The sequence below is a fragment of the Ciconia boyciana genome, chromosome 1 (assembly GCF_034638445.1).
Source record: "Ciconia boyciana chromosome 1, ASM3463844v1, whole genome shotgun sequence".
Lineage (NCBI taxonomy): Eukaryota > Metazoa > Chordata > Aves > Ciconiiformes > Ciconiidae > Ciconia > Ciconia boyciana.
This window is the reverse complement of record NC_132934.1, coordinates 109,518,737-109,534,371: the sequence shown is the minus strand read 5'-3', so window position 1 is coordinate 109,534,371 and position 15,635 is coordinate 109,518,737. Positions and strand designations below refer to the sequence as shown.

Here is a 15,635-nt window from a genome sequence, read left to right as displayed (position 1 = left end):
CAACCTGCACAGATCTGGAAACAGAAACTTGCACTTTGGGGAAAGAAATGCATCTGTGGACTGCTGCCCCTGCCAGATTACAGGAGTTTATTACTCTTAAGGGAAAGCTTAATAGTCTGTTAATTGAGAAGACAGAAGATCTTTTACACTTGGCTGCACACCATTATTAGGAGCATAGCAATAAAGGGAGCAAACCTTAGCCTACATATTCAAGTAAAATTTTGCAAAATAAGTTTAACAAGATAGTGATGGATTATCCATGCTGCAATGTGCGTGGCTCTCTGCAGAGCACAAAAGGGCTAATAGTAATAAAAGCATTGATTACAGACAAGGATTCTGCTGATTTTTATTATTGCCATGGACAAGGTGCAGTTGCCTAAGCAAGCCACGTGTTTCTTCAACATTGTGTGAGGGCCAACGCAGTGAGAAGAGCTGGGGTGTTTCTGGTGCTTCTGACTTAATCCACAGGTTGCAGAGTTGCAACTCCGTAATATCACGGCAGTGTGGAGTCAGGCTGAGCTTGCAGAAGATTACCAATTTTTCCAAAATCTTGCCACTTTTTAAACTTTGGATCCAGACTACTGGATCAGAGTGAACACTGAGTTCCTTGAAGGTACAGAACAGTTTGTTCCAAGGTTTTGCTCGCTTTGTATGCAGGCAAAACTGCTGCTTTTCAGAGTGTGATCTGATGGTACTGTGATTCGCGCATAGTAGCACTGGTACCATGACAACTCCAAACTCAGCCGTGCTTGTGAATTTCAATCTCAGCTCCCAGTGCCAGTCCCATCTTTTATAATTCCCATGTTTTGGTTTGTTGTTGGTTGTTGTTTTTTTTTTAATGGTACAGTGTCACTCCGAATCGCTTCTAAGATTTTAATGCAAGTTGTTACTGCCCCAAGTTAAACAGAGCAAAGCACACTTAACATTAAACTTGCAAACACTTCTGGGTCTTACATTTTTATACCTAAGTAAATTATGGCTCTGTAAACAAGAAATGATTTGATAAACTCTATTGTGATTGATTCTTATCGACTTAAAAGAAGTCAGGCGCGTGACGGTGCTGCTAGTGTGAAGTCTATGAAATTTAGATCTCAGGTGTGCTTGTGAGTAGCTCCTGGTGCTTACACGTAGCTTTGCCTGGGCAGCTGCCTGAGCCCACGTCTCCATTCCAGGGAGACACAGAGGTCTTTTGCAAAAGAGACTGTGGGCTTTTGAATCTGCATATCTAAATCCAGTACATTTCCAATGGATCTACGTCATATACTATTTGGGAGAAGATTATTTTAAAGCAATGTTTAGAGTGTCTCCACTGGGGAACGTAGAGAGCGTGCAAGCATTGTGAAGCAGGGGTAATATTTCTTTTTATGTTTCTTTTTTGTCACTGTGATTTAGGGGTGCTACCGCAATTTTTAAAAAACTTTTTTCACCCAGCGGTGTAAGTTAATTTCAGTACAAATACGCTTGTCCTGTCCTTTGGGTATCTGCTATGGGAGAGAAACTCACCCTCTGGGTGTACTTATGCTAACACACAGGACAGACACCAGTCTTTCCCCCAGATTTGAACACCACCTGTGTTTTAATCAGCCCATCATCTGTTTTATAGACAAGCGATTGGTTCCAGTGCAGAAGGCAAAGAGCCAGAGGAAGGCACAGCACTGGGGTCTGTCTCCGTGTGGGGGAGAGCCCGCAGCCGGCCAGCCCCCTGCCCCATGCAGCCCTTTTGGGAAACCAGGTGTCTGAGGGAGCGGTGGGCAAGCATTCATAACATGCATATTTTTAAAACTTCGTGGTTTGGTGAAGAAACTTCTGTTTATGCTCCTATTTAAAAAAAAATCACGGCTGCTGTGCAGGAGGGGTTTGCATCTGGCATGATGTGACAGCTACACTGTAAGGAGCTTTTGGTGGCTGGCACGCTGGAGCTGACAAGAGTTTTACCAGGAGGGGGATTTTAAGTAAAGAAAACTTATTAACTCCTACTTCTGCAAGCACATGGGTGTAGCTCTTAAGCACAGGAGCCAGCTCTGTTGCTGTACCATATTTGTCTTGACCGTCAGGTTCCGTGCCTTGTTGAGTCCTTGCTGATGCGTTGTTTGCTTAAAAATACATATAACTGGGGCCATTGGTATAGAGGACCGCTTCCCAGGAGGCAGCTGCAGCACCCATGAGGGCAGGGACCTGCCGACCCCGCTGCACCGTCCCCATCGGGTCGGGCAGCAGGTGCTGGCCCCACAGCAGGCCTGTCACTGCCCCTGCCTCCCTCATGGCAGGGCCTGGCCGGCCCCACAGCAGGCCTGTCACTGCCCCTGCCTCCCTCATGGCAGGGCCTGGCCGGCCCCACAGCAGGCCTGTCACTGCCCCTGCCTCCCTCATGGCAGGGCCTGGCCGGCCCCACAGCAGGCCTGTCACTGCCCCTGCCTCCCTCATGGCAGGGCCTGGCCGGCCCCACAGCAGGCCTGTCACTGCCCCTGCCTCCCTCATGGCAGGGCCTGCCCCTGCTCCACGGTGGCCGTGGGAGCTGGGGCTGCCTCCAGGCCACCCCTGCTCCCCGCGGAGGCGGTGGGACGGGTCTGACCGGTCAGGCCCTGCCGTGCCCTGCCGGAGTAGGTGGCCCAGGCCATGTCCCCAGCACCCCTGTGCCGTGGCGGGAGCGGGGAAAAATAATGTCTGTCGAGCTCCCAGATGAGGCACTTTTCCTTGTTCAGGAGGAGCAGAGCGCAGGGGCCCAGACAGTGCCTTTCGTGGTCGTATCTGAGAGCGCTGGAAGATATATGGAATTTGCTTGCAAGACGTGCACCATCCACTGACGTATATTTGTAAATCCCAAGGGGGTGGGGGGGCAACCCACCAAAAAAAACCCAACCCCAAGACGAAGAAGAAGAACTTTTCAAACCTTTCTTTCAAACACATTTTTAAAAAATGCAGCAGATCTGTTGTGTCTCATGACGAGTACTGACTAGCCTGAAGTCTCCCGATACAAATTCTGTCAGCTCTGCCAAGAGCTGAGATTATTTTGGGCTCGTCCGGATCATGTCAAATGCGTTCACACCCTCTTATCCTGGCACCACATGTACCGATGTATTGCTCTGGCTGGGTCATGCTGCTGCTCTGACCAGGTCAGGTACGATGCAGACATAAAAACCAAACAGGTGCCCAGCGTGGAAACGAGCTGCAGCCGGCGTTTCCTCCCCAAGTCCTCCTGTCCTGGGAGCAAGAGAGAGGCTCACCGTGCCACCCCACGGGAGAGGGCTTCTGGGGGCCGGAGCTCGCGGGGGCACTTGGGGATTGCTCAGAAAGGAGGAGATGGGGCTTGAGGAGAGCGGTTCTGCTGATGGCAGCTCTCCTCCACCAATGACTCAATAAAATGTCGCAGCCAGCTGAATCACCAGTGACACTGTGTCTTTAGGTCTTGCTAGGACAAAATTGAATACTGCGGCTAGTACGGCATTTCTACCATGCCCAGCTCTATGAGCTACGTAACGGAGTCAAGGTAGTCTAAGGAAATGTGATGACTGCTAGAGCTGCCACAGAGAAATTTGGAGGAAGACACTAGCAAAATACAGGAGACAGTGCACAAGCTGATACTGGCTTCCTGACCAAGGGTTTCGCAGCCCTCTCGAGAGCGAGATCTGCTGGGTGTAGAGAAATGGCGATACAGCCGGTCATCGGTGTCACCAGCTAGGGAGGAATCTCAGCCACTCCACAAACCAGGCGAGTGGTGGAGACTGAAATGCACCCAACGAAGGGAGGGGAAGGTTCTGTGTCTGAAACTGCTGTTCTTTTTTCACATTGGTGAAACTCATGTCTGCACAACTACGTCTGCAGAGAAGCATAAAAATTCCTTGCAAAAAAAACTTGTGATAACAGTTGGCTTGCTTCGCAGACCAGAGATGCCGACAGACGGCTCTCAGGAAGTGAATGGGAGCACGGCACAAGAATATTAACATCTGCCCACCAGGAATGAAGCTCTGGGGCCACGTTTTCCAACAACTGAAACAAACTGACAGCGTCTGGGGCTGCTGTCTTTGAATGAGGAGCGTTCACAGATTTGCATCTCTCTTCTGCAATTTGACAGCCCAATCGTGTAATACTCCTGGTGGCTAATCTTTCCCCCGTACACTTGGTTTCCATCGCTGCAAACTGACTGGGTGCTCTGATAGCCTGCCAACTGTTGGGATTTTAAGGCAACAAACAAACACTTTGCAATTATTCTTTTTTGCATGTGCTTGTTTTAATATGTTCAGATGTGGAAGTACTTAACTGCATAATGCCCCAGATGTCTGAAGGCCTCTCGGGGATGAGAGCATTCATTGGTGATATTGTAGCCTGGGACAGTGCTTTTCGTATGCATTAGGAATGACTACAATTAGTAGTAGAAATTTAGGGCAGGAAACCACCTATCTAGAGAAGAGATTGACTACAGACAGATCCATGCACAATAATTCTGAAAACCAAGCAATATTTAACATTCAGATAACATGAAGGTAAGTCTGAAACTCAGCCACTCAAAAAGCAAGTTAAAGTAGGTCAGTGAGTTTAGACCCAGCACTGCAGTTTGAACAACTCACAGAAAGTATCTGCATATTTTTCAAAACATAGGCACTGCCTAAAGCCATTGCTTTGCAGCAGATCCAGAAGTCGACTAAACATCCCCAAGTCTGATCCAAGACCTTCCAATGCTGCAATAGCATAGAAAATGAGACTAAATCATCATCCTTTGTTAAGAAGTGTTCAGTCAGGGAAAAAATTTAGAAGGGTTAAGCTTCAGCTGACACGCGCCTTACTTCTCATACGAGCTTACTAGCAACAGTGGTAGGAATACATCTCTGTGAGCGCAAGCCAAGCATGAAGCTTGGTTTTGGCCTTTGGGTCACACTGTTATGCCCCACCTTGGGGTTTGTGTGGTGCCACAATACTTCCCTCCGGCTCAGACCTGCCCACCACCGGCTGCTTCGTGCAAGGGCAGAGCCTACCTACAGCCAGGGCTAGCAAAAACCTCCCTGCACGTGACAAGGTAGCTTCAGTGTTAGAGTGTGGAGAAGAAAAGGTAGCAAGTATTCAGCTTCCCCTGGGCGATGTAGGTTAGTACCATGGAGGTAATGCCTCTCTGAGATCCCAGCAGGGCACCCAGAAATGCAGCAGGCTGGGGCAGTCCTGTCAGAAACAACTGTACTGGTCGCCATTAGGAAAGCATGCAGCAGGATCACTGTTGCCTCACATGGGTCCAATGCTAGTAATAAAAATAGAGTTAATGTTAACTTGTCTCTGGGGAAGAGCAGCAGCATTGGCCAATTACTGGGGCTGGCAGGTGGCTTCTCCTTTTTTGTGTTGGTATTTCTTCTCTCCTGAAAACACAGAAACTTCTGGTTCTGGCATGCTGTTTCTCTGCAGGTTTTCAGCCCAAAACAAGAGAGTTGGTTTAAAAAAAATTTTAAAAGAGAAGGGAAAAAAAAAGAAAAAAAAAGGAAAAACGCAACCCAGAATAAAGTGACACCATGTAGCTGGCTAGAATCCTTCATCTCTCTTGATAGCACAGGAAAGCTTGTACAGACTTTCACAGTGAATGATTCAGGTTGGTATTTAAATTTATTTGAGAAGAAATCAACCTAAAAATATAAGTGAAGCCTGATGCAGTTTTCTAGGTTAGGTCTGCCTTATTTAGTGAGCCTCATTACATGTTCAATGACATAAAACCAGGTGGCAGTTGACACACTAAACCAGTCTAAACAGGTCACAGTCTGCTCCAATGTCAATCATTTGCCTGGGGTCAGGAAGTAAAAGTAGGCCATGACTTCATTTCTAAAAAACATGATTCATTTTTATTCCTTGTTAGTTTTGTTCAACTCTCATGTTGAAATACAGCGGTCACATACATCCCATGTAAGTAGCTGAACCTGAGACTGTATCTTCAGTAGGAAGCCACTGCACAGGTTTGCTGCTGCTCCTCACTGTGCAGTGTCCACCCCTTCCTTTTTTGGCTGCTGAAATGGTGGTTGTTTATTATCCCTCCTGCCTCGAGCAAAAATCAGTTCAAATTTCACAGAACAGCTCTCTTAAACAGCTCGCTCTCTGTATGCCAAAGGTATACACAGTCACGAAACATACTTACTGGGATAAAAGTCTTAGCTAATAGGCTGGCATCACGATCTTTCCTTCGGTGTATCTCTGCTGATTTACATCAGCTGATTGATACCTCTGGTGCCTCTCTTTTCAGTTAGCAGGGTAATGACAATAATATACCTTTTTGCTAAAATAGAGTTTTCTGAAAGTATATCGTATACAGCAGCCAGCCAAAAGCTGATGCTGTGTGAAAAGGGAGCTTTTCTAAAACTGCATTTTTCTATGAAACAAAGGCATAGATTTATTTCAATGGACAGCACTTAATTGTACAATCCTACCAGGTTCATTCCTTGGTTTCCTATCTCCAAGTAGTTACTCCATAGGAAAAAAATTAATATTCCTTCAAGTATCAAAAGTCAAAATACAGCATTCTACTTTCTTTTCACCTCCAATCCAGCTGTAAGGCCAGGACTTAAAGAGCAGGGTTCTCCTGTTCAGTCCCACGTTAAAATGCAGTGAAAGCCGTGGTAGGGCAGCAGAGAACTGGCCTGAGATTTTTCCACTGGAGACATACCCCAGTCTGGGTTTCTTTTAGTATGCAGCACCACTTTCGCTGTGTGATACTTCATCATGTCAGTGATGCTTTCACCAGGTATTTTGGAGGCTTTAGTAATCAAAACATAGGCAACTGCTGAATCAAGTGAAAATTTATCACAATCCTTTTAGATAAGATGCTGAAGAACCCTTGACACAAGTCTTTCAGTGATAAATTTCTATTGTGTATTAAATAAAATTACTTAGAATCATATTCCAGTTTTTAATTCCAGGCAGCTATGTGGATCATCAACATTCCTAAAGGATCCGAGGTAAATTCAATTACTGAGAAATGTTTCACTTGATATAGAAAAGTTGAGTGGTGTGCATTACATTAATAGGTGTTTGTTTATTGATTTCTGAGGAGTTATCCTATTATAGTTTTTTAATCCTGCTAAAGACTGCCTCAGGTTTTTGAAAAACACTTTGGGTCTGAACAGTCATACTGAAGGACCCACTTATTTGGTCTTAGTGTGAGAAAAAAAATTAGTGTTTTTAGATTTGTCACCAATTGGAAACTAAGATTTAAATTTGACAAGGGTCAAATCTGGATAAGTATTTTAAAGGTGCTTCTCAAGAGAAAAGAGTGAACAAGCAAAAACATTCTGAGAGTTCATAGATGGAAAAAAATATTGCTGTGCAAATGTTAAGAGAGAAATTTGCTGGACACTGAGATGGAAGCTTTCCAAACTCTGACACATAGTGTAGCATAAACTGGGTTTTAATAGTATCTTCCATTAACTGTTGTCTGTATCACAATTCTGTGTGAATCAGTAAATTCAGTGGAATATAGTACGAGTTCAGTATATATATAGCTGGTGTGTTGGGGAAGTAGTTTCGTTAATGATTGTAGAGTGATTTGAGAGCCCTCAACGGAAATGCCACATACTCTTGCTGTTATTAGGCAGGCACGCCTGGGTTGACTTCAGCAGATTTGCACCTTCTATTGGATATGGAGACACTAACTTCTTTTCCAAAATTACCACTGTTGAGAGATGCATGGGCTGTATCATGTATCTCGTGTCAGTAGCCAGTTAGAGGCAGCTGCTCACTGGGGTGGGCAGCAGGAGAGAAAGGGCTCTTCAGATCGTAGGCTTCAACTACGGCTGACAGAAAGTGGCTGGGTAAGGCCTTTGAGTTATGACCATGAGTCTGGAGGAGATTAATCCTGTCCTGCTTAGTCCTGATGCAGTTTTCATCCAAAATCACTGTGCATGGGCTTTCCACAGAGGATATGAGTTATTGCCAGACCTGTTCTAAAAATTTGCTTGTCACCTGCTGCAGAAGGGGATACAACAGTGCCATCTCCTCTTCTTCCCTGTTTCCAGCAAAAGAAACTCTCGGTCAAACCCAGTACCGCTTCTTTAGGCACCCATGTGTTCTCTTTTCTTGTGGCTGGTTCAAAGTACACCTTTACACACTAGAGACCAAACAAAAATGAATTCTCCAATTCCATATGTGTGAATACAACCTTGAGGCTGAGCCATAAGCAGTTAAAAACAAAACCCAAATCCTGGGACCCAAGAAAGAGACTTGTGCTTCACTGTTCTATAAATACATTCTGCTTTTGCAAAGCAACATAGTGCTAGTGCTTGTCATTATCTGGTAAAATAAATATACGTGATCTGTTTAAAAAAAAAAAAAGTACTTTTTCAGACTTGTATATGAACCTCCAAAGCATGCAAAAGCTGGTTGTGGGAATATTTGGTGGGGACTGCAAACTAAAGTGAGATCATTTTCCCAGTGGAATTGTTGATTACTCATTTTTCTTGTTTTCCTTCATAGAAACTCTCTCCAAGGTTATGTATTTTAGGATCATAAGTGTAATTGTATCCTCAGAGCATATCAGTTCAGTTTATGTAGAGAGCATCATGGCATGTGTCATATGAATTCACTGGTCAAATGCTATCTAATGCTGGTCTGCTTTAGTTCAGATTATCAGTAGTTTGTAAGTGTAAGACCATGATCTTTGTTGTCAGTCAGTAGATATCTAAAACAGAGATCATCGAACCTTTTTCTCAGAGTTATCCTGCTGTTGACTATGTAGGCTCCTTAGTGACAGAAACGAAAAGTGCTCTATTTTGTTGAGTTTGTTGACGGTCTGCAGAAATTAGTAGTGCTCTGTTTTAAGTTTCAGAATAATTGGAAAATAACCAGTCATCTTCTGTTTACAGGAGCACATTTTCTAGAATAAAACTGAGAACTCTGCCTCGTAACCACAGCTTAGCATCCAGCATTGAGAAATCAGTGTAAGTTTTAATAAGGTCTTTAATGAAATTGAAAGTTTGTGTTAACAGGATGTCACAGCTTCTCAAAGTATCGCAGCTGTGTATGTTTTCGATGTAAAGTATTAGTGGCTTGAATATAATGAAAGAATAAGGAGGAAAGATGTTCTACTGAAAAACCTATTTCTGACTTCAAAGAAACTTAAACAGAAGAGGTAGAAAACATTAGTTCACTGATCACCTTCTCCAGAGCCCTTAGAAGTCAATGGGAATTGCCGGATGGGATGCAGTCAACCACAGCTAATGTGAAAGCTTGGTATGAAAATACCCTCATAAGCAAAAAGAAATTATGTCTGATAGTTGTGGATGCCAGAAAATTACTTTCCATGGGGATTCTTAAAAACATTACTTTTTCAACAAATAGATGTAAAAAATATTTCATACTATGTTTTATACCTATTTTCCAGGGTCCATGCTTTTAATTGCAGCCACTGATTCAACTAAGACTGAGGAATTCTAACATGTGTTCACACATTTCTCTTAAAATTGTTGTCTTCACATAACTGAGATAGTTATTAAGTTTAAGTTACCTTTATGTATTCAGATAATCTCCTGAAACTCATGATTGAGGGCAAGTTACTGTAACTGCTATTGAGCCAGGTTGCTGTTGAATTTCAGTTCACGTTGTGTTAGATTTTCATTTCTAGAACTGCTTCAAATATACATATTTTGATATAACCAGTAGTGAAATCTCCAATTAAGCAAAGGAGCTAAAATAACTGAGATTTACACTGATAGAGGAGTGTAGGAAAGTTTCCTTCTTGTAATACTTGGCTCTAGTGAGTGTTATTAACATTTTATTTCCCTGGTGTCGCCAGGTGATATTGGTTATCCACCGCACAATATAAATTAAACAGCAGCTGGTTGGCTCCCACATTATTCTGTAGATGTCTTCAGTATAGGTGTTTCAAAATTCAGCCTGGTATATCACTTTCCATATGTTTCACACTGAATTCTCAAGAGAGGAATGTCTGCCTTAGCCTAGATACTTCCAGTCACACCTTCCTGGTATGGAAAGTCCTGGTTCATAGTTTAATCACAAACGTACTTTTTCTAGATCTCCACAAGCATTGGCATTTGCTGTTCTTCTTCTTCTGCCTGCCATTTGTTCAGTGGCATTATCAATATGGGTGAAAATAAATAAATCTTTAGACAAAAAAAAAAAAAAAGGATTTGGCACTATTTGAAAGATTCTATCAATCAGAAGCAAGGTCATAGCAAAACACCTCAAGTGAGCCTGATGGTAACAGCATAAAATATCCAGCAAGTATTCTGTATAGCAGGGAAAAGTGCAATCTCATGTTTTTCTAAAAAAAAAAAAAGATATTTTTAGTATTTACAGGTTACTGTTGCCCTGATTAGCCGTAGATCTTACTAGGCTCATTGAAGGCACATAGTAAGATCTCATTTGTCAGGATTGCAGGTGAAAGCATACAAAATGGAGGATTATAATAAGGTCAGCAGCCAAAGGGCAGAAGTACCTTCATGCTTCCCAGGCAGTGGGCTAGTGAGCCATGCTGTACAGGTGGTAGGGGCAAATGCTTATTTCCCATTTGCTGTACAGTGTCAACACACCGATACGTGCTGCTAAGCCTACAGGTTAAGGTTTCCTGTTCAGCAGAATATGTGGTATGGCTGTGGCTGATATTTTCTCATGCTGTCTCATTTTTTTTGTGATTTGAAGACTCAGTCAGCCTAAGAGAGAAAGCAAATTATTAAACTTGCCCTGTAAGGGTGTTTCTTTTTCCCAGGGTTACCTGCACTAAATGGCATATTAGGGTGAAGAGGCAGTGGAGCCATAGCAGCTAATTTGCACAGTGGTGAGTGAAGACTTTGATTGTTTCTTGTCTGGATGATGGACCTATGTACAGCCCCTTCATGACTGAGTGACCTTCTTTAGGGATCTCACGGCTATCTATGTTGGGGAATAGAAAAATCCATAACACAGTGTGTATTTTACCTCATATGTATGGGAATCCAAAGCTGTAGTCACGCTCATGAAAATGAGTACAAACCTGCTATTCCAACCTTCCTTGAAGAAACCCTGAGGACACCAAGAGGCCTTAAGCATCCTCACATGGGATCCCCACCCTCTCCCCATGGGCCTGGGAGCCCCATTCCACCTCTGGGCACCTGTACCTGTTTCCAGTAGTGTCCCCAGTCCAGTCTGCTTTGGCTCCTGGCAGGACCCCCCAGCTACGCCCTGGCCCCAGTGCAGCCCCTCGCCACCTCTGGGGTTGCCAGTCAGTCCTGCTGCTGCCCCTGGTTCTGCCCACTGTGTTCAGGGGCTGGAGGGTGGGGGCCAATGCCATCCTGGGTGGCATTAGGAGGAGTGTTGCCACCAGGTCAAGAGAGGTGATCCTTCCCCTCTACTCAGCACCAGCAAGGCCACACCTGAATTGCTGGGTCCAGTTCTGGGCTCCCCAGAACAAGAGAGAGATGGATATACTGAAGAGAGTCCAGCAAAGGGCCACTAAGAGGGTTTAGGGACTGGAGCATCTCTCCTATGAGGAAAGGCTGAGAGGGCTGGAACTGTTCATCTTAGAGAAGAGAAGGCTCAGGGGAATCTTATCAATGTATTTGATTATCTGAAGAGAGGGTGTAAACAAGACAGAGACAGGCTCTTTTCAGTGGTGCCCAATATCAGGACAAGAGGCAATGGGCACAAATTGGAACACAGGAGGCTCCACCTGAACATAAGGAGAAGCTTTTTTACTGTGAGGGTGACAGAGCACTGGCACAGGTTGCCCATAGAAGCTGTGGAATCTCCATCCTTGGAGACATTAAAAAGTCCTCTGGACATGGTCCTGGGTGGTCGTCTCTGGATGGCCTTATGTGATAGGGGGGTTGGACCAGATGATCTCCAGAGGTCCCTCCCAGCCTCACCCATTCTGTGTAATTCTATGTGGCAGGGCCCTGCCTGTTCCCAGGTCAGCTTGGCTCCTTGCCATCGGGGGGAAGCCCCCATGTCTGCCTGATATTGGACACGGTTTCTATTCCATCTCAAGCAGCACAGCTGCAAGGGCAGCAGTGTAGAAAAAACAGCCAGCACATCTTAAAGATGCCTCACTTGCCTTATCCAAAACACCAACTGGCTATATTAAAAGCAGACATCAAGATGGACTGATTAAAATTGTCAAGAGATCAAGCAGACTCTCTCTGTCTAGCACAGCTCACATGTTAAACTTCACAAGAAGCAGGAACATTATAAATCCTTGTGTAACGTAACACCTTTGGGGAATGGAAGATGCATAGTAGGAAGGCAAGGCTGAGGACATGCAGTCCTGTACTAATACATACAACACCAAATATATTTCTGCAAAGATCTCTATATGGGGTCCCACCATTACTAGTTTTAACTCCTTTGACAGATCTTGGAGTAGCATTTTTTTATCTGAAAAAGAAGTTGATCTTGGCAGTTGAATAAGGCCTTTAGTCAGCCACCTCCCATCTCCCTCATGCAATGATTAATGTGATCAAATGGAAATCTTATATATAGTAATGCTACAAGAAGATATGTCCCCAAGGATGGCGGGATAGCTGCTAGCATACTTACATGTGGAAGCAGAAGGCTACTGTGCATTGCCCTTTCACTATTCACCCGAATATGTGGAAAAGGAGAAGTGGTAGAAGACTTTAAGGATGCTTTAAGTGCATAGCTATGGAAAAGAAGAAATGTGATTGTCCATTATGTGAGACCTACCTGGCATCTTCCTCCAATTTATACTCTGGAAATTATTAGTTCAGGTTGTTCTTAACATGAGTTCATCCCTCTGATAGTGATGCCTCATGACCAGGCAGTTTCTGGACTGTGTCTGATAACACTGAGATAATTATGCTTGGACAGGCAAAACTAGGAAAAGCAGAGAGATTTGAAAAAATTCTGTACTAGATAAGATGAAAGATTCATCTTAGTCCAGTATTTTGGCTTGGGGTGGCTATTAGGGCATGTTTAAGGGTGACTGTAAGAGACAAAGCATACATTATTACTTCTCCCAGTATGTCCTCTCAGCTTCTAGCAATCAGCATCTTAGTTTTTCTTGGAATCAGAATTCATACTCTAAGTGTTACTAATTGGACTAAACTATTCAATTTTCTTGTTCAAGATGCAGCAGTCTACAAGTCCTCAGCAATCCAGGCTGTTCTGATAGACTATAACCTCATCTGCTCCTTTCATGATGATATAGAAGCCCATAATTCTCTATTTTAAAGTAGTTTCTTGCTCCCAGTAGAGTCAAACAAGGCTCTGTACTTGCACCTAGCCTATTCATTTTTCTGTCTTTGGTAATGCTTCCCAGAGCATGATAAAGTAATGCACCTTCGCTAGAGAACTGAAGGTCACCAGCTTAACCTCAGCAGACTGAGATCCCAGCCCAGGGAGGGACCAGCCAGAAGTCTTCGTTCATTGATGATTGCAGGATGGCGTGCCTATTCACTGGAAGTCATCAGGCTATCCTCAGTTGCCTTGCTGTCATCCAGAGACATTTGTCTTACTCTTAGTATATAGAAGACGGAGGTCATTGTACGAGCTGACTTAAGGCAGGTATTCAGCTTTTTCACAGCCACAGTTGATGAAACAGGGTTCCAAGTGATTGACATGTTTACCTTGGTAGCACTCTCTCCAGGACAACGATATATGAGGATGCAACATCTCTTTTGGGAAGAAAACTTGTTTTGATCATCAACAAAATCATATTTGGAATGAAGGATGTACCCAATGCGCTGCCGAGGCTCTGATGTTTACTTTCTGCTCTTTTCCACAGGTGCTGCTCTGGGATGGCGTTCAGTAAACATTCAGCAGTCAAACAACTCCATCAATGCTGCTAATGCCAAATTTTGGATGTCCACTAGCATAGCTTTGTAACAAACACTGAGCTTCTAACTTGCAGCAGCTTTCCATGTGTCAAAACTGCCATGGCAAGATCCCTTCTGGGTTTGCAGCATCCTCATACTTGTCTTTTTCCACAGCTTGTTAGTATAAAGGGGATGACCTTGAGGATGCTACTTGAATCTTTTAAGGACACCCTGAAAATCTTCAGCCAAATTGGTAAGATTAATACTACTGAGTGTCAGGAAAAGGCTTTGAATTCAGATATCTCCATCAAATCTTTTGAATGGAGCCTCACTCTCTGTGATGAAGCACGCAGCCAAGCCATTGGCCAGAAGAGAAGAAAGGCTAATCAAAGATAAACCATAATAATGTTCTGGTCACCTAAAATTTGCATATTTGGCCTGTAACCATACCTGTTCATCCCAGACTGGATTGTTTTGACATTATTGTATGTACAGATGGTGGAAGTGAAAACAGCTGGAGATGACTGGCAAACAGTAATTGTCAGTCCTGTTGGACAACTAATAAAATATTAGTTAAGCTCCATGACAGAAACAAAACAACAATTATATTGTAAACCTTCTGAATGTTTGCAGCCCTTGTATTGTTAAACCTTGAAAGTTTGGGGTTGTTTTCACACTTCAGGAAGGTCCCATAAAATAAAAATAAAAAAATTTAAAAAGTGGTAGCACTTTGTTTTCCATTTCCAGAATGGACTTTTCTGATTTTCATTTTTCACAGTTATTACATTGGAAGTATTATAGTCGATCTATTTCGCAGGCTATGAAATTTCAGAAATGAAGCTTATTCAGTCGCAGGACCCTGTTACATCAGCAGAGACAATGGCAGTACAATAGTATCTCTTCTTTGGCTGTAACATGATTCCTGGGCTTGACCTGTAGCTCACTGAAGATAAATGGAGAATGCTCACTGAGTTTATTCAGACCTGAACAGGGTTCTGAATTAAAGTCAATGCACAGAGAAAGATAAGATTTCTTTTTTTTTATCTACAGAACTTGAAATTCTAGCAGCTTTGCCCACTGAGTCAAAGTCACTTTTCATTTACCAGCTTTTAGATGCATAGCCTTAATAAGAATATAATTTATTTTATCATCAGTGGTTTAATGGCTTAGATTATGATGCTTCTTAATGTGAATGTAGAGAGTGTAGTTACAAACTTTCTCACAGTATTTCCCAAAAACTTAGCATGTATTTCATGTGTTAGAGACAACTAGGCTGAATGTATATTTTTCCTACCTGAGTAACTTCTGAGTAATTTGTGAGAAGAGATACAACACTGAAGTTAGAGTCTGTGAAATATCATGACATGAAACCCCCAAGCTTCTCATCACAAAGAAGTTCAGCCTTAGATTTTTGATGCACATCTAAATTCTATAATGATTTCAGTCTACAGATTTGAAAATGCCCAGAAGACTGTATCAGCACTGTATCAGTTTCAGTGCATCCAATGTTTTGCTTAAATATGTCTGCCTCACTTGATATACTGCCCAAAGGCCAATAGAGTAGTTTTACATTTGGAACAAGTTCTAAAATTTAAATCAAGAAAAGACCTTTTCTGCATTTTCTATCAACTTTAGAAAAAGTCTACAGAAGAAATCATATAACCTAGATTCACAGTTGCAAAAGGATTAATAGTAATATTTTGTATTCAAGGGGACAAGAGAGATTGATGTTATATAATATTTCAAAGCTGCTGAACAAAGCAACTGGATAATGGAGGTAATGTGAAATGAAATATCCAAGGTTTAAAGAAACTCTGATGGAATGATGCTGTTAAAGTCACCAGGAATGCTGCATCTCTGGATATAGCCTTAGCAAGGAACTAGGCCAACAGACTGAAGCTCTCA

General features: G+C 43.1%; 1 protein-coding gene across 1 annotated transcript in view; it reads left to right on the top strand.

Annotated features, from left to right (window-relative positions):
- Nucleotides 1–14,412, top strand: part of NRIP1 (nuclear receptor interacting protein 1) — a 108,134-nt gene extending 93,722 nt beyond the window's left edge. The window contains exon 4 of the transcript XR_012046145.1: nt 13,700–14,412. The gene's annotated coding sequence lies outside the window, so the exon portion shown is untranslated. The remainder of the gene's footprint in view (nt 1–13,699) is intronic.
- The last annotated feature ends 1,223 nt before the right edge of the window (nt 14,413–15,635 follow it).